The following is a 25,886-nucleotide window of genomic DNA, read 5'->3' on the forward strand; positions in this document are numbered from 1 at the left end:
GATCGCCGCGGGAGAATACGCCCGCTGTCGCCAATTAGTATTCATGCCGCGGATAAAGTTTCCTTTTTTTTTCCACCGTTACCGGCTCGATTATCAGCCGCGCACGCGGCCATTTTCGAGCGATAACCTCCGAGGCCGCCGTGTTCTCGCGTTTTTTTGATTGCTTTCCGATTTCTTTCTCTCTCTCTCTTTCTCTCTTTCCCTTTCTCCATCGATGGGCCGCGTTTTCGAGACCATTCTCTTTGTTTTTTAATCGCTTCTCGACTTCGAACAATCCGTTCTTTCAATGTTCCACGTTCCATACGTTCGGGTCGGTTATCTCGACTCCCCCACGCTTTAGAGGATCGTGTCGGACGTGATCGACCCCGTCATCTCGGAGAAGGACGACGAGGGAGCCGCAAGAAGGGGGAGCGATCGTTCAACGTCGTTGACAGGGTGGTGCAAAAAATTGCGCCGAGGATGAGTCCCTCACGCACCGTTAAACTGGAAACGGTTTCACTAGGAATTCGGAAGTCTAAGTGGCTTCTTCGTCGAAATTCCACCCGATGCGGCTGAAGTATTAGCCGCTATTTATCAGTTAACTTCAACCCGTTTCTTAACCCGACGCTTTCCCCGGGAATATCGCTTAGTCAGGGATGGATGGGTGGGGGTTGGATGCCAGGGAAGCTAAGAATCGAGGTTGGAAAGGAAACTTTGCCTTCGCCGGGGAGATATATCTTTTGGACTTCTTTCGTTTGACACCGCGATCGGAAGGGGGAGGTTCGCTCGTTCGCTGGTACGGGAAGTTTTAATGATTTAGCCGAGAGCAAATTGCTCCTGTATGCGAAAGACGGGGATATTGATGGATTATCGCAAAACGAGCGATTTTTCGATTTTTTTTCTAATTTATTGACACCTGGAAATATCTCTCTTATTTCGGTTCGACTCTGAGTGATTTAATTTGTGATATATATTTTACCATGGATTCAATCGGAATTTACACGAGATTCTTTTTTTTTTTAATCGTCAAAGAGATTGTTTAAAATGATTTGTTGATTAGATGTTTTTGTTTGTACACGTTGGTTTTTATCGGATTGTTTTTTAATTAATTTTATTAAATTTCTGTTTTTTTTTTTTTGAAAATTCAGTGGCGGGATATTTTACAGATTTTTTTTCTGTACGTATGAAAAATATCTCCTCCCTCCCCGAAAATGCGCCCGTTCGAAATCGAAATCTCGTTGGATGGATACGCGACAACTAATAAAACGTGTCGGTGATTTTTTATTATTTCGAGTACGAGCTCAAACGTTTTTTTTCATCAATAACTTTCAATTTTTCTCCTATCGCCTGCTTTACTTTTTTTTTTTCTCTCTCTCTCTCTCTGAATAACTTTTAGATTCACGTGCTTTGATTCGATGCGTTCGCGAGTAAACACGTATCATTTAATTCGTCCGCTCTTTCACGAGTCAATTTATCGTGCAAAAAAGTATCTATATATTGGCATTTTAAATCAGACATTGCTTAAGCGATGAATCTTTTTTTTTCTTTTTTTTTTCCTGGAAATATATATTTTTCGCTTGTAAAATATTATATGTTATATTATTGCAAATATTATCTTTAATATATGAAAGAAATATCGTCTTTAAAAATGTCAATTCATAGTAATATGTATAAATTGATATAAATATTTATTAAAACTACATATTTGAATGAGCAATTTCTTTGTAAAAATTCCGTATCAGACTAGAAATATTTCAAAAATTTATTTTCCCCAGGCCCTGATGTATATTTATTAGATTCGTACAATATGCTAATTAATCAGCTAATTAAAAGCATGCTCCCTCTCCCTCTCTCTCTTTCTCTCTCTCTCTCGACTGAAACGTGGAGCAAGGAAACGTGAAAATGGCAACAAAGGGGCAAACGATCATTTGACACCATTATGTACCGTTTTTAATTCCAGTCCGCCCGGACTGTTTGCACTGTTCCATTCAACGAATATTTCTGCAATATTAAAAATTAAAATATTATTAGCCGTTGGCCTTACTACTCGCGTCCCAAAGTAACTTTGGCTACCATCGCCCACGTATAGTCGCTGCGACGCTTTTATGGGTAATAGCGTGTCATTTAATTATCATAAACGCGACCAGGCCAACGAGTTTCCAGCCAAAGGAACTTTTGTTTGAAACGCCGTGTAACGAAGTTACGCCCGAAACGTTTCTCTCTCTCTCTCTCTCTCTTTCTCTTTGAACATCGCCAATTGTCTCGAACGAGCAACTTCCGACGAATTCGCTTAACGATTTCGCCTTTCATTATTCCATTCCTTTAATCATGGATCGATGGGCGTCACACAGTTGATCATGAAACGCGCGGTTTTGTTCCGCGAAAATAACGCTTTAATTTGCATTCAAATGTTTTTCGAGCGCTGCAACGGATGAAAATTCTCCCCCACGCGAAATAAAGATGTACTCGAGATAGGATTCGCAATTATGAGAAATTTTGATTGGATTTCGTGCCGTGCCCTTTTATTACGTTCACTTCGTATACGTTTAACGAAGGTATAGATATGGCGAAACATTCCCAAGGAAAAAGATGGGAAACTCGAATGTCCCGAGTTTATTTAAATTGGCGGATTGTATTTTAAATATTGTGTCAAAATATTAGAAATCATCATCATTGCGCGTATCACCTGAAGTACAAAAAGAAAAATTCATCTCGGACCCTATCCCTTATTTTATCCCGTAATAATAAATACAGAGCTGTTTATCACACGCTTTACAACAATTCTTACAAAACTTGGAACGGCGATGTAACAGGTCGATCGAATTTCAAACGATCCTATTTTCGTGGCCGTGAAAGTCAACAATCAACGCCGATGATTGGTGGACAATCGTGTAAAAACGGCATTGTGACATTGCCCGGCGGCCATTTCGTGAATCGTGTCCAATCTAGACACAGGAGAGTGTGTAACTGGACGCAGACGTGGTTAACTGCATTAGTGCTCCGTTCTCGTGGAGCGGAGAGCGAGAGGGCCCTTTGAGGGTGGTGTGGCGGCCGAATACCAATCAGTTATGTCAATTGGCCCCAACAAAGTAATGAATGGTAATTGCGAGCCGCCATCCGGTCGCACGTCCATCCGTTCGTCTCGCCCCGTAGCGCAGTTTCCACCCCTTTACCCGATTCTATCAGCCCTCGCTCCCTTTTCCATCCGTCACGAGTCGAGCCCTCTCATCGATTTTAAATCGTTTAATCGGATTCCGGCCCAAGGGCTCGATAATCACTCACAGGGGGTCCAACGACCCATCGCCAACCATTTCCATCCACCGCTTTTTTCCCCCTTCTCCTCTGATTGAATTCTAAGAACCACCCTATATCTTGCCCGCCATCCTATCCCTCCATTCTCCTCATCCCCCTTTTTTCCACGATTTCCAACGTTAAACGATCGGGTCGAGGCAGAGATTTGGTTCACTTCCACGACAACGTGGAAATTAGGCACGCGCAACGTCGTTCGATATTACGTGGTTGGAAAAGGGTTAAATAATATTTGGAACTCGAGGAGATCGTTGGTGGATTTTTCCTAAGTTGATAATGGAACCGGAAGTTCTCTGTACTTTAATAACTCGTTTCAAGAGAATCTCGTCGCGCGTTAAAATCTGTCTAAAGGGCGGGAAAAGGAAAAAGGGAAAAGGAAGAAAGGAAGAGCAGAGCTGGCCTCGTTATTCTCGTATTACACCGGGTGCTTGGTATAAAGCAACGGAATATGGTCCGCGAAACAAATACGAGGGAAACCAAGCTTGTTCCTCCGCCTACCTGCTAATTACGCAAAAGATAATTACGCATCTTGCGCGAGCAATAGCGCGTGGCTCGAAAAAATGGGATTTCGCTTGGATGATTACACCAGTCGCGTCCGCAATTTTTTCGAAAAATCAAATTATTTCTTGCTCTCCTTCGAATTATTCCTCGTTCTCGTCGATACCCGAGCCGAGCGCGCTGTAAAATCGTGGCAGCCAATTCGAGCATGGCCGACTTCTCGCGTCTTCTCTTCCGTTGGAAGCCGGCCACGTAATTACACGGGCGCCAGAAATTTACAGTTTAATTAATGTCTGAGGGATAATGGGCTAATAATTGTTTAGCGACCATCTGTGCGGGGTAGCCTCGCCTCGTTAATTTTCAACAACAGTCTCATTGCGGCCCGTGCGCGGTTTTTCTCCAGGGACTTTTTGAACCGTCCCGAACCAGTCCACGCCGATCGGTGATCACCGGTATTTTCGGTAACCGATATTCGGCCGCGCGAAAAAAAAAACTACCACCGACAGATTTCCCTTCCCTTTTCTCTCCCCTTCCTCCCCGCTCCATCCAATCGCAAAATTTCGCACTCTCTCCTCTCGAAAATCGAATCTGCGAAATGACCCTCTCCCCATTTTTAATCCCCTTTGACGATTTCATCTGTAAAAACAAAAAAAGGATAAAAAGAAATTTGACGATTAATCCTGGCGGCAAACGAACGATCGTGCGTAATCGGCACGCGACACGCGCTTTCGATTAAGCGGGCGCTTATCACGGGGCGCTCCCAATTAATCCCCCTGCCCCCTCCCCGATTCTATCCGCGAAAATTACGGAATCGAATTAAATCGTTGTTTACACGCCGCGTTTTCTTCCATCGGCTTTGTTTATGATCGAATTCGATTCGACACGCGCGTTCATATCGGGCTCGGGGATAAATCAGCCGCGGTTTCGCTCGAGACATCGGCAAACATTTGGCGGCGCCCAATCAAATTCAAACCGATACAACAACTGCACGTTTGTTTGAACGCCGCCCGCCTCGTTTTCGACTTCGACACCTTCGACTTGTGGCCGTTTTCGCCAGCGTCTTATACGAGCGTTATAATCCTCCTCTCGAGAGTCGAGGATCGGCTTCGATATCTTCGAAAGGCATCGGATGCGGTAACGATAACAGTGCTTGCCCCAGTGATCGACAATTGGTTCGTCGATAAATGTTTTTTGTATATTGTTCTTCTTATTATGCTGTAACATGTTTGTCAGATTTTTTAACGGATAATCGTAACGTATCTCTTTTATAATAAAAAGATCGCGCGAAATATTGCGAAATGTAGAAGCGTCGATTTTTTCCTATTATTTTTTTCTTGTTATCATCGCGTAGATGTTTGCGATTACGATTATGTGATAGGCTTTTTAACTGATAATTATATGTTTCCTCTTCCGTTGGAAAGAAATATCGCGTGAAATATTGCGTAACGTGGAAGCTTTGATATAGAAATTTTTTTGTTAATTATTTGATTTTAGAAAAAAGAAAGAAATGGTTTAGACAAGGATTCGACGATCTCGAGCAATGTAAAGATTATACACGTTTGAAACGATGCATTAATTATAGCATTTCAAGTGAAAAGAGCTATTAATATCTTGTGCGATCTTTTGTTTGTGGTAAAAAAAAAAAATTAATTGCGCCGGATTATGTCTTCGTTTCTCTCGCGAAACATTTTTCCATGGACAACAAGTAAATTCTACGACTAATTTGAAACGATAGATTAAAACCCTATATATACATGCAAGCATCGTAATCGAGTCACATTGATCTACACTGTCAGAAACAACATAGAGGAAATTCAAAGGCGCGCTATTACATTAAAACCTCGTCATTTTCTTGCAAGTGTCAAACATGGCGAGGCCTCGAATGCTTTGTGCAAACAACTGTCCGCTTCCGTGACGAGGCGTGCGGAATCCAGAAAATTTTGCGATTAATTCTTCCCTCGGATTACGTAAGCATTCGTCGGTTCTACCGTTCAATGAAATTTTAACGAGTTTTAAACGAGTTCCCACGTGTCATACGTAACGAGCCAACTTTTCTATACGTGTAGATACGTGTAGATCGTGCACACCCACTTTCGATCGAGCTAATAGAATCGCTCTCGAAAGGATATCGTTCATCTCATTTGAACAACGTTATTTTCCTCTCTTAATACCGCTGCCATCATAAATTATTCGCGAATAAATATTTGGCGAAATCCAATCCTCCCATAAATCATTATGAATTCATTACGAATTATACGAGCGAGAAGAGAGATGGATGTACTCGATCGATATGGAAGATACTTGAAAAGTGTCGACGAGTCCTCCAAAATTTTATCGCGTAATCATTTATCGACGAGCGTACGCGTTGATTAATCTTATCACGAATATCTCATTCTTTCGAACGGTCGATTAAACGATTGAGATTCAATGATTCACGTAACGTTTTCAACAACGATATAACTCAATTACGATCCGGACAAATGAGTTCTAACGATTTCGCGACGACTGCCGTGAAATGGCACGTACGACAACGACCCCCAACAAAATACATCAAAGGCGACTAATAACCAAAGTTATCTTACAGTTTCCTATGGTAATCAAAGTTCATCAGGGTTCATTAATGAAGTTGATTCGAAGTTCATTAGTGAAATTGAACGTGTACATATATTTCCTTGCCCTCCCTCCCTCCCTTAACTTTTGATTTCGACAAAGTGCTGCGATGCACGATGCATAATCGTACGAATGGAATTTTTGGAAATGGAAGAGTGGGATGAACTCCAAATCTGTTCTGTCCAACTTTTTTTTTCCTCTCTCTCTCTCTCTCTCTCTCTCTCGATGATCAGACACGATTCTGCTGATAACGTGTCATCGAAAAACACGCGACACGTTGGAGGATCACGTTGCGTTTCTCGATAACAAACAAGCCGCTTATGTAACAACAAAGCGACGTGTGTATCGGTCGATTTGTCGTTCGACTGAATAAACAATACTGTGGAAAGATCGCCCAGATAACGTTTCAACTATAATCGATAAACGGTATCGCGTAAAGATCTTTTACGAGATTGCCGCGATACATTTAATTACCAATATGACTTTCGATGAAGTTCGTATCGATCGCTTTTTGATCTTCGTCGAAATTTATTATTCTTCGAATAAAAAAGAAAAAAAATGGCGAAATTTTCGAGGTTCTCGAAATACTCTTATCACACCGTATTGCAAAAATATAAGTAAATTTTAAGTTACAAAATTTGGATAAGGTTTCGAAAAATTAGGGAGTTCAATCGATGTGAAATTTGGAAGAATGATATAGGATGAATAAGGGATGGAGATCTATTAAATTTTAATTTCTAAGATTTCATTCATTTCGAGATTTAAAAAAGAGATAGACTTTAATTATTGGATGAAAAATTATCTGAGAAATTAATAAATAAGCTAAAATTTTATATTTAAAATTTATCGTCCTTTTTCTACCATCCCTTCAAATTTCGTGTCGATCGACCACTGGAATTTTTTGAAACTTTCAACTCTTTTTCAATTCCAACTTTTAGTGAAATTACGGAAAGTTACGCTTTGTTTTCGCGATTTAGTAGAAGAGAGATAATCGAAACCGATTTCGTATCAGAGATATTTCTAATACAAGCTGTTTTGATTCGAAAAATCTTCCCTGGATGAATAATCAGATTTTCAATGATATTTGTGATCGGTTATGCGAGATTGTGAATCTATTTGAAAGCGGATCTAATTTATGGCCATTTTTGGACGAAAATAAAAGCAAATAAATATCGATATCATAGGAAATATTGGATAAATTGAATTCCGTATCAATGGTGGATCGTTTTGATCGTTTCGATAAAGATACCCAACATTATCATAGCGATACATCTACTCTTTTTTTACTTGTAAATGTCGCGATGGAGAACGATGAAATTGATAGATTGTCACTGCGAAACTAAATTCTAATTTGCACGCGATGCTAAATTCGGTTTTGAAATTTATAACGCGAAGCTATTACATCAAATTATCGTTCATTTCTCGATACGAAAGATTCGAGTGCGATCTGTGATCCGTGTATACGAGATCTTATTGATTTCTTTTGAATCAATCAAACGAATAGATCAAAGGTTTTCCTCTCGATATCGATAAAATTTTTTATTTTTACATTTTTCTTTTTTTTTTGAGTGAACAAAAAAAATTTGTTAATATATTGATAATATTGCTAATTAAAATGAGATCAAATATACGCGTAATTCGATTCTTTCAAAATTAATCTCTAATTTAATTAACACTGATTTAAGGGAGGAAATATGAATCGTATTATCGCATCATGTTTCATTTTAATCAGGGAAATTTTATCAATGCATTAATGGAATTTTTAACAAAAGTATAAAAATAATTATTTTACAAATACAGCTTTTATTTCTTTCTAATTGTCTCTTTCTTCTTTCGAGGCAATGAAAGACCCGATGAATTTTCTACACGATAAAGTCACGATTTATTTATTTATAACTGTGTATTCTTTACACAATTTATCTTTAAGCAACTTCGCTTTTTTCTTTTTTTCTCCTTTTTTTCCAACTTCAGCATCCAAATGGCACATGAAAATATTCCAACGAATAATTTAAGCCGCTTGACAAAAGTTTTTAAATTCCCCGAGTATTAGTATTAGTATCGCCAATTTAAACTTTGCATGCATTGTGGACACGACCACAATGGATTCGACTGATAGAGATTCCGTCCCAAAATCCGAGTTCCCTTTTACCCGTTTTACTCAGCTAATCCTCGTGGCTAGATCCCGTTCATTGCCATCCATAAACATTGATTTTATTGAAACATTTTTGAAGCGCGTCCAACAACGCAACGATTTTAAATCGCGAAAAAAGGCACAAAAAAGAAACTTGTTTCAATTGGAAATTTCAATCGTTCTTGCTTCGTACTTGAAAAAAACTTTCAAACTGTCGATCGACTTCTCTCTCTCTCTCTCTCTCTCTCTCTTCCATTTTCTTTCCAAAATTCCTTTCTCCTCAATTCCACCGATTCTGAATACGCATCGTTTTCATAATTTTCACGTCTTCAATCTCTCGCTCTCGAAAATTTTTCGCTTTTAATCATAATCGTCCCAACAAACACCGATCATTTTTATATATATATGCAATACATTCACCAACAATTTTCACCAATACCAACTATACAATTATATCCTTCCATCACTTTCTCCACACGCGTACGCGTCCGAATTGTGAGTCACTCTGGGCAAAAGAGGACGAAAAGAAAATAAATAAATAAATAAAAGATTCTCCACGATCCAGACCACTACTCCTTCGACATTCCGGAAGACGTGTGGCGGGCACGCACACGTGGCACCTGGTGGCTAAAATCGTGGAAAGAGGGACGAGCGAGCTGGCAAGGTAAGTGCAATCCCCCTATCGAGTAGGGGTTCGTGTAAAGTGCTCGCAAATCAGACCCGATAAAATGGTAATCGCGACTTTGGAAGGAAGGGGGAGGGGGAGAGGATAGCGTTAGTTGATGCTGGCTGGAGAGAAGAGAGGGAGAGCCAGGTCCTCGCCCGTCCACAATTCCTTCCGACACGCTGCCAATCAATGCGGGGGTGGAAAGTTCATGCTTTCAAGAAACACACACACACACACGCGCGCACACCGAACGCTTTTCTTTCCCCTTTTTCTTCTTTTACTTTCTTTCTTCTTCTCTTTCTTCTTCTTCTTTACTCTCTTCATCCTCGAGAGGGAGAGATTGGTCACGATGGCCGTGATGGATGCGTGTCCGCAGGCTGTTTGTCCATTGGAATTACGTACGATTGTCGTCGAACGGGGAAGGAAACGAGTGTGGACGATTCGGTTAAGGGAAGGAGGGGGTGGGAAGGGAGGAAGTTGGAATATCGAAAGGGTTAAGTGGATCGTCGCTACGGTATCGTCGATATACAGGAGCCGATAATATTCTTCCTTACTCGTGCGAGGAACGCGATCGAATGAAATGTTGTGTTTGCGCGACGAGACGCGAGCACGGATTAAAGGAGATTATCGACGGAAACGAAATTTTGCTCGAGGACGGGCGTGTTTATATAAAGGAAGGTCGGCTTTCGTGTTTATGAATGAATCGTTGTTCAAATGATTCAGATATATATATTTATACGTATTTATATAATAAATTTTATTTAATTTTTATTCGGATTTTATATTGTTTATTTATATATTTAAATATATATGTTTATGAAAATATGAAAATATGAATACTTGATTTAAAATATTTGAAAGTTTAACAGAGAGAGAGAGAATCGTAATTTTATTTGTTATTTCGTAATTTTTTTCGATTTAACATGATTTCGCGATAAAAATCCGTTAAATTGTCGAGCGTTTGGAAGAAGTGTAGCCCACGAGATCCGTAAGATTGGCTAATATATCTCGGACGCGAATTTTGCAGAATTTATAATAATTTGGGGTTACAAAAAATTTAAAAAAACACATAATTTTTCTTCGAAATTTCTCAACCGTGATATTTAGCCGTGATATTTAATTTTTGTTGCATACGATACATAATATAATATTTATAAATTGTATCACGACAAAGTTATATTTAATCTCTCCGTTCAAAATTCTTTTCCTCCCACCCCCTCTGCAAAATTCACTTTACTTCGATTATTCTAAAAAAAAATGCAAAGACATGGTGGCTCCATTGAAGGAAACGATAAACTTACGTCACCTTAAATTCCTCCTCTTCCCATCAATCTTAAATTCATCAACAAGTATATATATATTTCCGCCCAGCGATCCGCGATCCCGTTTGCTCACAACGTTATTACTATCAAACGGTATAATAAAACGGTGTTCGCGTAATTATCCGCCAGATTAGCCAAAATATTTCGCGCGTTACCGCAAATCCTGCCTCCCCCATCCAAATGAAATTTCGCTTTAATCTCGAGGCGCAACGGATCGAGGTTGGAAGCTTGTGGCCCCCTCCCCCCAACTATTTCGCTGAATCCAATGCGAAATTCGAGCTGACTGCGGCGCACGTAAGGAGCGGCAACATCGGTGCACCGTCAAGTTGGACAAGTTCTATCGGCAGTCGGGTTAACGCGTGCATCTGTATGCGGCGCGCATGCAACGCAGGAGGATGGCGCGTGTCGAGCCCGCAGATCGGCCAAACTATGACAATCGGCGTCAAATTGCGCGCAACGCGAAACAGGCGTGGCCCCGTTCAGTTAACTATAACTAATTCCTTGATAATTGTTCCGGTCTTTGATCCGTCGACACCCGCTATTTAACCACCATGATCGTGATCCATCCTTGCGAATTTTCCTCGAATACGGGTAGTTTTTGATTTTCTTCATTTTTCGTGAATGGGGATGGGATCTTTGAACGACTATTTTTCGATTCGAATAAATAAAGCGAGCTTTTGATATTATGGAGAGATATAAAAATAATGTTTTTATTTATTATTAAAAATGAACGATAAAGTCGTGCATACGTATCGTTTAAAGCAGTGACTGCGTTTAATTCATCCTTTGATATAATTAAAGAAAGTAAATTACCAACTTTATCGCCAACGTGAAATTACGAAGGTACGAAGTCGCTGCTTTTTAATATGATTATCGATTTTAAATTAATTGGAGTGACAGAATTTACCAGGTTATTACTTTGAAACATGATCATAAACTACATCTCAAAGATTAAATAAAATTAATATTAAAGATAAAATTTTTATGACGCTCTTTAATCATTTGATTCCATTCACTTTATATCTTTTCAATGATATATTTATATGTTGCCTATGAAAATTACTTTAGTATCTTCGTTACATTTCTATTAAATTATTATTATTTTTTTATTTATAGCAAGAATAAAACTAAAGATTCATTCAATTTCGAATCTGAATATCGAATATTCTCGTCACTTCAATCTCCTGCTCTTCAATTATATTATCGCAACTTTTTCACAACATTTTTCGTTATAAAAAAATAAGTAAATGTCCTTACGAAAATGTGCATCAATGGATATTCCGTCAAGCTGAAAAATATAACAGATTTACGATGATGGCAGTAAGATTTGAAGCAACACGCCGAGCCTTATTTGTGTTTTCCGCGAATCACGTGAGAAAATTGAAGGAAAATATCAATTTCCCCGCAGCTCGCTCTCCCTCTATCATTACAGGGCAGAGGAACGAAAAGCACCATCGATATTCTTATCGAGCTGCTTAATTTGATAGTGTTCGATTCCTCCTCAATGGACCTTTGACCTGAATTTCCTTCGATAAATTCGTTCCTCCCTGTAACAGGCTCCAAGACTTCATTTGTTTCAACTTTCATTCCCCTCTCTGGAATATTCGCGAGGGAAGAAGAAAAAAAGTGGTCGGTCGAAATTGATTTGTTGGCCCCCAGGGATACGAGTAGCCCAAACTTTGCATTTCTCGTTTCTTCCTTTAACAATAATATTTCCTTCCTTCTAACAAACTTCACCCCGCTATAATAATAACATCGATTCGTTCCTCGTTAATAAAATTAAAATCCTCGATCGAGAAATTTCGTTCTCATTCGTATTTTTCGAAAATATCCCCGTCCTTTAATATCCGCTTCCGCCCGTTATAACGACTTGGATCGAAATTACTCGAATTGATCGAAAAATAGACATCTATTTGTTATAAAATTCTCAAATCGAGCGCTTTTTAAATGATGGAAAAACAGATGGAGCTTTGGCCCGATCGCAATCCGATCAAAGGCAATCGGAAAGGGGCGTTTATCAAGGCGAATTGAATTGCTTTCAATTGGGGCGGCACGAAACAGCGGAGAAACAGGCTCCTCCTTATCTAACCGAGAATTTCCGAACGACTTGATACAAATGGGGCCGTGGCTTCTGTCACAATTTCACGAGGAGGAAAGGGAGGGAGAAGTGGCCGTTAATGCACACACGGACCTGCACGTAGTAGCAATTTATAGTATATGGGAACAATTTGGCCGGATGTGGGTCGTACATCGACAGGAAGCATTCATCGCAGCGTTCGTCGCACGTGTCTATATAATTTATTAAGGAACGCACGAGTATCCTCCTACGCGAATTTCGATGATGGAGAAACTACGTCCAATTTGCAAATTTCACGCCCCAATCTTTTTTCGAGCTCTAGTAGCTTATTGGACTTTATGGTATACATCGTTTATGTCTCTTCTTTATTCGATTCCCCTCCATTTTCGAGGCTTAATTATTATTTGTGAGCGGAAAGAAAGGGTACTGCTAGAATGGAGGATGTTGCATTGTTTGCCGCTAACGCGACGTGAACAATGCGAGCAATGACGTGAACGATTCAATTTTTATTCCATTCGATTTTCGTTTAAATCGTCGAACGAGGTTATCCACGACTTTTGATGAAAAGATCCGAAAGTTACAAGTTTCACGAGATCAAGTGTAATTAATCTTTGAAAAGATCTACGAAAATGGAGAATTTCAAATCATCTATCGTTTACTCAGATATTTATAATCGCAAAATTGTTGAAGATATTCAAAAATTTCATAATAAATGTATCAATTATTTAGTTATTTGAACGATAGCTATAAATAATCGTGGATTATTGTGAATCTTTGAACGAGCTGGTTCGCGTTCACTGCGATTTGGGTCATAGCCGGTTACAACATATCAAGCTGGGTCATTTTATTCGATGTGCCGCATGTTTCGACGGATGCACGCTACCAAGTCTGATGAAATGTCTGTAATTTCCTGCCGCTATCGATCCTTATGTTTCTGCCGAAGATATGTTTGCAAGAACGATGGAATCCCGGTTACAGGATTTCACCGATATCCGAAAATTGAACCTCTTATTGACTCGAACATCGATCCAGAAGAAGTCCTGCTTCCCTTCCCTACTTCTCTACTCTCCTCTGAAAGTCTTCCCTGAAAATTTAATTTCATTGGGGAAAATTTATTAAAAAGAACTAAGAATTAAGGGGCTCGGTGGAAAAGTGGTTTCTCCAATTTAATCCCTCTCATCTAAAAAATTTTATCACGAATTTTATCTTTATTTTCCTTTTCTCCCTTCAAAGTAAAGAGTTTTTCACGCAGAGTTTCGTATTCAATAATTAAATTTCAATTTTTTCCCCAAATAATAAAAGACCTTTCTCTTCTCTCTCTTACACTTTTTCTCTCAACCAACGCTTCTTCCCCGCTCGTTCGTTCGTTCGCGCAATTTACTTCAAAACCATTAAATACCGATCCTGGAAATAACAGAGAATAGGATAAAATGATGACGCGTACCGATCCCTACACGACTCTTAAATTCATCTCAAATGAGAGTGAATATCATCGAGCTTAAAACCTAAAGGAACACCGATCGCAGGATACACATAGGATAATATGGATCGATCCGGCGATTCGAATATAATTCACGAATAATTCGAAAACGCTGAGTCAGCCCTAATAACACAATAACTATGCACGTCGGCGCGCGATCGAACGCGCCCACCCCATTAAATTTCCCGCCTAAAACACGCGAATGCAGCGTTTATATTTTCCCACCGCGTATATATATATTCATAATTCCCGCGGTTTCCTCCTATCCAACGAATTATTATCGTTATTTACACCGAAATCACCAAATTGTCCGCTTGATATTATCTCTACCGGCCAAATTGTGGGGAGGGAGCGGTGTTCAAGGGCGTACATCGAGTGTACTCGAGGCTTCTTGCGCGGGAGGAGACGCCTCTAACGAGACGAGAATTATTATCGTGCAAACAGGCAACGAGGTAGATTGTCAGACGCATCGTTGCCCCGGTGGTTTAAGTTCATTCGGAGAGGGGAGTTATTGAATGAGGGGTGAGTTATTGAGAGGGTGGGAGGCGAAAAAATTATTTGAAAATGCGATTACGATCCGCCTGATTTTCCTCTCAAAGAAATTTACTTTCAAAGAGCGATTCCGCGCGATTTAATATTTTTCCACAAACAAAACGATCCGATTTTCCCCCTGTTCAATTTACCAGAGATTCCTTCCTCGAGACGAAGAAGGGGTGGGCAAGCTGGAATTTATTTCAACTCCTCCGCGATGGTGAACTCTCAAGTTTGATGGGCCACGTAAATACCTGCCACGTGTATCAACACTTTCGACGTCCAGGAATTAAGAAACGTAATGCAAAAGTGTTGGATTAGTTCTGTGATTCTGTTTCAGATTCTATTCTTTACATTCGTTCAATCGTCGAATAATAAGTTCGGTCATCAACGAACTGGAGTTTAATTTGGTTACTTTTTTTATCGAAGAGATCCTTTTCATTACAAAAAACGATTTCTGTTTTTCTTAAAGTCAGATTACGGATTTCTGAAAACTTAATCCATAATCGATTGGACATGAAATCAATCATAGGTTAACGTTCTTTGGATTGTTGTTATCCATTCCGAATTAAATTCAATCCGTTCGTCGTAAATCAAACGATCCGACCTGTCCCTCTTCTCCACATCAATCTTTTCTTTTTATCCCCCTCTTCCTCGTTTCCCGAGGAAAAATTCTGCTACTCCTCGATGATATTTCCAACCGTATCGTGGAATTACGCGATTCCACGTTAACGGTTATCGTTTCTAAGAACGGTTTCTGGCACGGTTTTAAAGGCAGAAAGAAAAGAGGAACGTAACGTGATAAATCGTAACGGAGACATTGACGAGAGGCCTCTTATTTGTGCGTGGTATTTCCAGCTGTATATTTTTTTTCAACGTGGGAAAGGGAAAAGTAAGTGGCGTTCCACCGTGACGATTCCGTTATTCTTGCATAAACGTGACACGATAGAGAAGTAATTTACGCGTTATGACGTCAAGACTGTCGGATGAAAAACTTTTAACGTCCTCCTCGAGCTAGATCCATGAATAATGCAATCTGTTTCAATTGTAATTCATGAAATTCAGATGTGTTTATGTAACGAAATTACGTATTAAATTTCGCTTATTCCATTATTAATATTCCACGCCAGCTGGATTTCCAATCCCCCCCCCTCCCCGATAAAGTAACTCGCATGATTTGAATAATTTCAGAATTCCATCGATCATGCACAACTGTCGGCATACTTCTCGATCAAATTGACATTCTCCGAGTACGAGAGTTTCGTATATAGAAATTTTTTGTTGTAGTGGAACCACCATGGTATGGATTTGAAAGAAAGGAATTTCTTAGCTAACCATTTACGCTCGCCCCATCCACTTGTACACCTCCGTGAAAATTAATATTCCGCTCCCAACTCGTGAAATATACGTATTCATGGAGCTTTAATTGAAAAATGAGATTTATTCACCGCGATATGAAAGAATCTATGCGTTAAGGCGAAAGCCCTTTGGCTGAAAGCTGTATTAACGTGATTTTGACACGAAAAAACTTTGTCGCCGTCTGTATCCTTTCAAAGATTCAATCAGAAATGTCGGGCTTGACTGGGAAAACTTTTGCAAAATGTGCAAAATTCAGCATTGAGAAAAGATTGTTTCTGCCTTTTCAACGGAAATTCTTTCATCAATTCAATCTGCTCCGAAATATTCTTTACACGCTTCAAATTTTCGGTCAAAATTTTCACAATTCGTTACGAAAAGATTCGCCTTTGAAGAAATCTTCCAGATTATATCACATAAGTTTCTTCTTCGTTCGAAAAACTTGATCTCATCCAAGAGAACTTGAAGATTTGAAGATCGATTTTTGACGACAACACTTGCGCGAAAGGAAAAACCTCTCTTTCACATTTTTTAAAAAATTCATAAAATGTAGAAATTAGAAGCACGCTTAAATTCTTTTAAACCGGATCAAGTATTCGATACGACACAATTTCCTAATAGAACGCATATTCCTCGTCTCGTCTCTCTTCTCATCGGTTTAACAATCGTCTGGCGATTCGATGCGATAAAACGGGCGCGATATTTCTTTCGCTCCGTCCAACTCCTCTGTCGAAACGATCGTGGAGCAATTGATAACAATAATCGTGGCGTCGCGTCCGCTTTGTTTCCACCAAGGAACACGGCGCTCGAGCTCGCTTAAATAAATCAACGAATAAACGAGGAAGAAGGGGGCGAGACAGAGCAGAGAGTATCGAGGATCTCGAATTGCCATTAAATTGCGGGGGTGTGGAGAGGAGGAAGAGGGCCGATCGTCGTTAACGAAGCACGAACGGGCAAACAGGATCGAGGATGTTAACACGTCGTGGAAAATGGGTCTAGACCCGGTTGCCGCTTACTTTTCAGCCAATTCGAGCGCGTTTCCTCCCTTATGGGGGAGGGCTACGACTTGCGTATAAATCATATTGGTAGACGCGATGGCCGTGAAAAAGGGGTGAAAGGGGTTTGCTCCCCGTGATAAATAGATACGAGGTATGGGTTATAAATGTTCCCTCCAACGTTTTTTTCCTTTCCTCCCTTTATATCGACAGCGTTAGCATCATCGAGAGGAGAATAGATTGGAAATATGTAAAATGAACGGAGGAGGAAGATGAAAGGAGTGGTTGAATTATTGGTCCTCTCGATACATTCGAAACAAGGTGTAATTCGCAATTTCCTCGAGTGACTGTAAGTTTTTCCTTTTCTCCCTTCCTTTCACAACAATCTATGCCAATTTCTGGCAATTGCAGTTAAATTCGTTTTGCGTTAAGTTGTAAAACGAACGAGGGAAGATGATTCGAAAAAACGAAAGGAGCCGTTGAGTTGTTGGTCCTCCCATATGAAAGAGGGTGTATAGATAAGGTATAAATTGGATTGGAAAATGATTCGAGGAAAAAAGAATACGAATTGTTGAAGAATCCTTTCCAATACATGAAAAAGAGAACAATTTCTTCGAGTGACTATAATTTTTTTCCTTTTTTCCCTTCCTTTGATAACAATCTATGCTTTCTAGCAATTGCAGTTAAATTGTACTACATTCTGATGGTACAATCGTTAGCTGAAAATTAATAATATAACGTTGAAACGGACTCTTTGTACCCTTAACTACGGAATGCAGATCCACGATAAGATCCGGAGATAATATCGCGTGTAATTAATTCGACAGTGTCTGCGTCACGTTTCACCGATCGTTGGAGGGGATCGTTGGATCGATCTTGTTGAATCGTATCCAGAGTTTGCGGAATATGGATTTCGAATTTCGTGGGGCTGCCTCGATAATGGCGCTTATTAAGGTTGATCGAGGTGTGATCGAGGCTGCTTGCCTTCGCACCCTCGTGCATGAGAATAACGTCGTACCTCGGCTGTACGTATACTTGGAGAGTTCAATTCTCTTTCCACGAATATTGTTTCGCTCGAGAAGTGTTCGAGAAACGACTGAATTTTGAAAAACATAATTCTCTTCTCGCGTTTCTGTTTCTTTTCACACGAAAATTTCAAATTTTTGCCATAATCAGAAATGTAAATTCATTTTAAATTCGTTTCCAATTTCAAAGATAATTTTATCAAAGAAAATTTAAAATTCTGCTATCCGTGTTAATAGAGAAGAACGATTTTCGAGAGAGACGAGTCCAGCATAGAGTTTCTTTCCTTTCGGTGTTTACACAACGATGCTCTCACTCGAGACGAGACGTTGCCTAGCTTTCGTAACTGTGCTGGTGATATCGTGACTCTTTCGCTTCCGTATACATCGTCATTTGCGATATTGCAGTTCACAAACTGTCCGGCGCCAAGCTCCTTTGAGATGTCATTGTTCCAAAGCAGTGCAGAATCGTGTGAACAAAAGGGGGTCGTGTTCACTGCACCCTGTTTGCGATAACAGTATCCGTCTGTGCCGTTGCTCCGTTGTGTATTTCCAAGTGCGACGGATCAGTTATCAAGAGAAAGAGAGAAAGAAAGAAAGAGAGAGAGAGAGAGAGAAAATTAAGAAGAAATTGGTTGGATCCGTTGAGGTTGTTTCGATTCAAGAAAATAAGAGAGTTTTAATTCCTTGAATTAATTACGGAAGATCGATTCTCTTGTAAATCGAGTTAATGTATTGCTTGTCCTGAACGTCACATTTTTAAATTGTGACAAAGCATCAAATATTTGAGATTTTATTTTTTTTTATTTTAATGTAAATTCAAACTTATCATTTTTGTTATACATTCAATTGATATTAATACATTTTTGAAGAATGGTAGTATTGTTCTTTGATTTGTCGATTTTTGGATTACTGATGAAAATGATTTTTTTTAAAAAAAAATCACACGATCTTGGTGAAATTGCGACATCGAATTTTTCCTTTATTAGAGCGATTGTTTCTTTTATTATTTATTTTAATCTTTCTGGTATTTCGATATTTTTGGAAAAAATTCTTATTTCTTCGTGGCTATTCAAATATTTCTTTTTCTAATAATTTAAACTTCATTTAACACTTTCGATTAAAATATTCTCTTTCTTCTGATCTTTTTTTTTTTTTTTTTTACGGAAGAAATATCTTTGATATTCGTCTCTACTTTTAGAAACTCATATTTTATTTTTCATCAAATTATTCCATTTTCAATATTATAATTAAAATGGTGTAAAGTGAATCCTAATTTTGAATCCATTTGACAACGAGGAATTTTTTATGGAATGTGTTTCCACGAGTTTTATGAGGCTCGAAATGCATAATTATTCATCCGCGAAGGGATATGAAAGCTATAAAACACGGGAAACTATTTCGTGTATACGCGTTACTGGATAAAAATAAAAATGGAACTAAAAATTTTTTTATTGGACACATGTGCGGAAGTAAAGTTGCTGAATCGGTTTACCAAACTTTACCCCGCACACAACACAATTCTATTCCGAATATACTCGACAATAATTTATGACGAAATGATTGAAATTATAAAAAGATTATTTCATCGAATGAATCTTTATCCGGAGAAAAAAAAAGAAAAAAAATAACGAAACGTCTCATTTCTTTTTACACATGCATGAAAAATTTAACTTCACTTCTACTATCAATTGAAAAATTCTTTCACGAATCAGAGATACGATAAAAATAAATCCTATATTCTACCGAAGAATTGAAGAAAAAGAAAAAAAAATATATTCAAAAAATAAAATACATAAGTTTAAAATAGAAGAGGAAAAGCAAATAATCCAGTGGAGAAGCGGAGCGACAAAAAGTGGAAAATCAATTTCGCGTAAAAATAAAAACACTTCCCCCGAATTTAATTGAAATCGATATACCGGACACGGATCCTTTGACGACACTCGCTCAAAATTGCTCCCCTTTTACAGGGACCTAAATATTTCACTTTTAGAATTACGCCTGTGCCATCCACCACCAACTTCCTCCTCAATTATTTAAACGGGCTATCGCGTATAATTCACCGCGTCGAAACGGTTTGGCAACCGGCTCGTATTTTCGCTCAAACACGACGGCCATTCATTGGCGAAAAATTGCGCGAAATCTTACATGAGATTCGATCGAAGGCGGCACAGTTTCACGAGCCGGCTGTATCTCGATTATTGACTCGAGTTGGAAAAAATGAATGAAAGTGGAGAGATATTTTCCTTCCCTTTGAAACCGATTTTCGAAATTTTTCGGCCATTTTTCGGGTCCACCCCCCCTGTATCGTATAGATTAACCCGGCTACCAACTTGTGCGAGCGCGGAAGTTGTTAAAGTTTTTGTAAAAAGCAATTACCGTCCGACTTATTTTTCGTTCGTTTTGTCGGTCGGTTCTTGGAAACGCGCGTCGGTTCTTACGCGATAAAGAATTGTCCGGGAGTCGAGACGAGGGAAGAAGGAAGGCTGGAAATTGTTTCTTCGCCAAGTTTTAATGGGGGATAATTACGCCACGACCATCCCCCCACTCTTCCCCCTCGAGAGGATATTTCTCTTTCGAAAATATTATATCCGTTTAAAAAGTTTGGTTTGCCCGGATTTTCTCTTCGTTCTTTGCCTTTGTCAACGGGCGCGATAAACTGAGGCACAAACATAATTAATCCTTTTTCTTTCCTCTTTCCGTTTAACGTTTGTGGGGATATATATTTTTGCTGAAAAATGAATTTTAGTTCACGACTTTAATTTAACTGATAAATATTAATTTATATCGCGTATCAAGAGATACACAATTTAAATAAAGATACAGAAATATACTTTGACGTTTATTTTCTTCAAATCATAAGTGATATATATATATTTTTGTTTCAGATCTCTGCACACATTTGATCGAAACGACAAGGTACGATTAAATATTATATTTTATACTAAACCATTTAATATTTGATACTTTTGGATATTCTAAGGAAATCGAAGAGATCGAAGGGTATGAGAAACGCAAAACGTGTTCGGGAATGAATTCTTTCTCTCTCGCGTAAAAGATTCTTTGCCTCGACTCGATTGGAGAAGCGACTCGGATCGAGTCCGGACAATTTTTCCTCAATTTTACCGAGAAGATATTACGGGGAAGATCGTGTTAGACGAGATAGAGTAGGTACATTATATTTCTCTGGCAAGCCTGTGCTTTAATAATTACACCGGACGATACAGTCTCCGTGAATTACGCGAGACATCCAAGATTGCGGTATAATTTATCGCATTTATATTCCGGAAAAAAGAGAGAAAAAAACAGCTCATATCTCGAAACTCGATTAAACACGATTAAATAATTGCTCGTGTTAGCCAGATGATAAACGAAAATGGGCATTTTATGAGAGATCATAGATGGATAATATATTTCGAATCCATTTTTTTAGAGATACTTGAAATATATATAACAGATATATGAAAGTTAATCAAAACTGATTTACCGAGGAATCTCATAGATCTAATTGAGTTCAATAAGAGACTATATCCATCTTTTCACAGTTTTTTCAGTAAAATAAAAACAAAACAAAAAATAGGCAAGTAATCGCACTACTTTTGAGCTTCAACGTGGAGAAAAAAATGGCTCATATCTCGAAACTCGATTAAACACGATTAAATAATTGCTCGTGTTAGCCAGATGATAAACGAAAATGGATATTTTATGAGAGATCATAGATGGATAATATATTTCGAATCCATTTTTTTTAGAGATATTTGAAATATATATAACAGATATATGAAAGTTAATCAAAACTGATTTACCGAGGAATCTCATAGATCTAATTGAGTTCAATAAGAGACTATATCCATCTTTTCATCAGTTTTTTCAGTAAAATGAAAACAAAACAAAAAATAGGCAAGTAATCGCACTACTTTTGAGCTTCAACGTGGATCACGGAGCGGAGGAAAATTATATTCGGATGTTTAACTTCCCTAAAAGCGTAGTTGATGGAAGGAACGAGATGGTAGGAACGAAGGAAAGATTAAGCATCCTGTCGGTACGTGGCCGGAACACGATGAATACGTAGCCCGGCCTCTCCATCCTTTTATTATCCATCGCGAAATCGCAGTATACCAGAAATGGCTGATTGAACCGAGTAATTCGGCTTAATGCTCTCCCAGAGTCTTGAGTAGAAAGATTCGTGTAAAGATACGTGTCGAAATATTCTAGGGCCGGCCGCTTTCAGAGCTTCCCGTAACGCGAATTTTATCGAAATTAAAATCATCGGAGAAAGGTGGACGATAGTTTCGAGCTTAATAAATTCCTGTCTCGTTCGATCACGTCGGTTTGCGTGCTCTACTTCTCTGATCGATAATCCCAATCAAGACAGACGTATCGTATGTAGACACTTTTTCAAAGTGTTGATTGCAACGTGTTCGAAGAAAAAATTAATTTAATGATCTAATGGTTGATTCGCGTAATTATCGAGCGAAGCACGAATAAAATCACATTTTCAGCGATGAGAAAAAGCCAAACAAACAATGTTGTTAGATTCGAGAGATTTAAGAGACTCGAGAAGAAGATAATGGGAAAACAGAGAATCGTTTATTATTGGTTTATGAATCAGTGGTGAGGTCATTGTTTATCGTTAGACGTATACGTGGCACGTATGAGACAATCGTGAAAATGGTAAAAGATGAGGGATCACTCGTTAAATTGGATTTCTTTGGTTTGGGAATTGTTCAAAATTCGCGAGGATCTGGACCAGTTATCAAGTGGAGAAATTTAAGATTTGAGAAGGCGGAAAATCGACTGTGATAATGATGCCAATGATAGGATCATTGAAGATGGCAAAGGAAGAGAAAATAAATCTTGTCGAGAAATTTCCCCTGGTAATCTCTATATAGTACCAATCTAACCTTCTCCTCTCTTTCTACCTCGACGAACAAAATGAAGCCTCGAGAAAAAGGAAAATTAGAATATCATCGATCTTCTATTCTCGCAAATTTATCGCGTTCGATATTCGATACATCGTTTATGGATATCCATATTGGATAAGGAATACGAGAATTATTCACGAATATGTATAATTTAATTTAACCGTCGTGGAATTTTTCTCGAGCCAACAGGACGATCATTAATCATTATTTACCGCGTCTCGAGCGTCAACTAACTGAAGCGATATCTGATCTCGAAAGTGTCGGTATTTTAACATTTAGGTCGTCGAAGCGTACAGGGAGATTCATTCTTTATTCATCGACTCGATTGATTTTTCTTTCTTTTCATCGTCTAAATTTATCCTGATGATTTACCCCGTAATCTCGAGATGGGTTAAAAATCTTTCAAGAGGGAACCAGTCTAGAGGAAATTGATGAAACTGACAGCTCAATTAAATCTACAAACCATCTAGATGAAATCTAGAGTTTTTCCGCCTCAACTTTATCTTTCAATTAGAAAATACATCGCCGTTGATAAGACGTGGATGGATGAGGAATCGTGTAAAAAAGGAATAAGAAAAATTCATCTTCTTTCGACTCCTCGTTCAAACGATTATAACAATTTACTCGACACTATGCAAGCTTATTCAAAAAGATCTCTCCTTCCTCCTTTCTCGACAACCAAAATCGAGAAACTCACGAAACTTCGTCCGTCCGAAGAAGCCAGCTTCGACGATAGAATTAATTAGATCCTGATTCGAAATAGCCAATTCTACGCTTATCGAGGCGGTTGTTTTGCTCGAATCTCTAAACGACTCTCTTCGCACGCGAGACGCGGCTCGCCGGCGAAACTACTGCCGGCTCGTAAGAGGCCAAGGCAAATGAGATTTGACGGATGTCCCGGCCTGCGAGAGCCACTCCGTCGCATTAGTACCGGGTGTCTGGCTGCGAGAGGAGGGAGGGGAAGGGCGAGAGGGGGAGGCAAGAGGCGTGGTAATTAGTCGGCAGGAACTTTGACGTCTGCAGAAACGGATCGTGTCGTTCCCTCCCTCCTCCTCCTCCTCCTCGTGGCGCACAACTCTTCGCACGCTTCGCGTTTCCTCGCGCGTTCACGAGCGAGCCACTTTTCGTTCCACGAGGGGGGGAGGGGGAGAGAGAGGAGGGCAAAGGTTCCTCGCGAGGGTTCTCTCGACGGGTCGAGCTTTCAACGAGTCGAGTTTTCAACGATATCCGGCGGGGAGAAAAAACGCGATGTTCCACACCGCCGCACCGGTTTGTCGCCACCCATTTTTGCGGGGGTGAAAGAGCTCGTTTTCTCGCCCCGTTGACGAGCGAACGAGCCCGGAAATTGTTTACACGGAACAGATTAGAGGAGGCTCCTATTCTTCGATTCGAGCGGGGATTGGATTTTTTTTTTTATTAATTTTACGTCGTATTTTAAATTCGTTTCAATGCACGATGTGAAATTTTTCGATTTTCGAGAATTTTTCTTCGCGAGAACTGGATTCTTTCAAGCGGGTTAATTTTCATAGATTTTAAATTTGTTTCAATGTGAGATTTCTAGTCTCCTATTGGATTCTTTAACCGTTTTTCTTCGTTAAGTCTAATAGAAAGGAATAGGAAGGATCTATTTTATTCGTGAAAATTAGATTCTCTTTCGAGTCTCAATTTCTTCTTTTTTTATTTGCAATTCTTTCGTTAATGAACTATGAAACATTGAGAAAGATCGAGAAACGAGAGAATTTTGACGATAATTCTCGTATGAAATGTATGATATTTTTCTCTGATAGATTCGAATATTCATTACGAATAATGTTTCTAAGAGACAGATATAACAGAGTATAAGACACACGTTTTAAATTCTTTGCATTTCTGAGCATTCTAAACTCGCGATTTAGAGATCTACATAACATAATAAAACGAAAATCTTTTTAAACGGAATATTCGTACATTTTAGATCATCAAACGTGGCTAAAAGGGGAAGAAATCCGTAGAAAAATGTGCGAAAGCGATTGGATCAATAGTTCGATGCGAGTAGAACTACAAATTTCCAATTCTCCACAGTTTCTTCGCCGATCTTCTTTCCGTTCCCGTGATTTTCATCGTTCGTGTTAACTTATCTTGTAAGTTACGGGTTTAACGCGCGCGATATACACGGACGTTTGGATTTAGCAAGTGTCTAATTCAGGAAACTCAGGTGTAGCAACGTTATCCTATCTTCATCCCTGACTAATTCCTCGTGGTATATGCAGTTCCAGTTTTAGAACGTCATAAAGTGGGAGTTCGCTTCGTCTCGGACGGAAGAGAAAATTATACGAATCGACAATAATAACGGAGGATTTGGAAATTTAGCAAAAATGTTCGAGTACGATTGATGCTATAACACGACAGGTAGCGTAATCTTAAATCTTATCGCGGTACGATAACACGTTATTGGAAATTCGACGGTCTATAATTTGTCGTGCTGAATTATGCATGTCGATGAGAGCGGTGCAATTTCGATGTTTGCCGAAATCGCGAAGAAAAAGTGTTTGCATAACGCCACAATGCGCGTATTCCTCTTGTAATCTCGATTTTCCTCGATTAGAAAGATCGAGATTTGAATGATCGCGGTAGAAAGAATTGCAAATATGCATAAAAACAGAGAGAAGAAGAAAAATACAAATGTATCTAATTACTGTGCGAATCTTGAGATTAAAAGCGGCAATTTTAGATAATTTTTTGGAAATAATACCCTTCTTTTAAATTCCTTAAATAGGAAAATTGCCTCTCGCGGTCTCTCAAAGATTAAATCTTTCGTAAAATCGATATTTTGCAATCTCGAGGTGAAAAGATGAAAAGAAAAAAATTTCGAGAATGGAGGAATGAATTTCGTCGTGTTTTGGAATGATTCGTATTTGGCCAGTAGCTTTATCTATTACGGGATTTCCCGCACGACCAATGCAATTTCTATCATCGCATGAATATGCAAAATGTACGTTCAAACA

General features: G+C 39.0%; 1 protein-coding gene across 4 annotated transcripts in view; it reads right to left on the bottom strand.

Moving 5' to 3' along the window:
* Positions 1-25,886, bottom strand: part of LOC107995327 (protein artichoke-like) — a 193,426-nt gene that overhangs the window by 51,419 nt on the left and 116,121 nt on the right. The gene's annotated exons all lie outside the window — the stretch shown is intronic.

This window comes from Apis cerana, linkage group LG8 (assembly GCF_029169275.1).
Source record: "Apis cerana isolate GH-2021 linkage group LG8, AcerK_1.0, whole genome shotgun sequence".
Lineage (NCBI taxonomy): Eukaryota > Metazoa > Arthropoda > Insecta > Hymenoptera > Apidae > Apis > Apis cerana.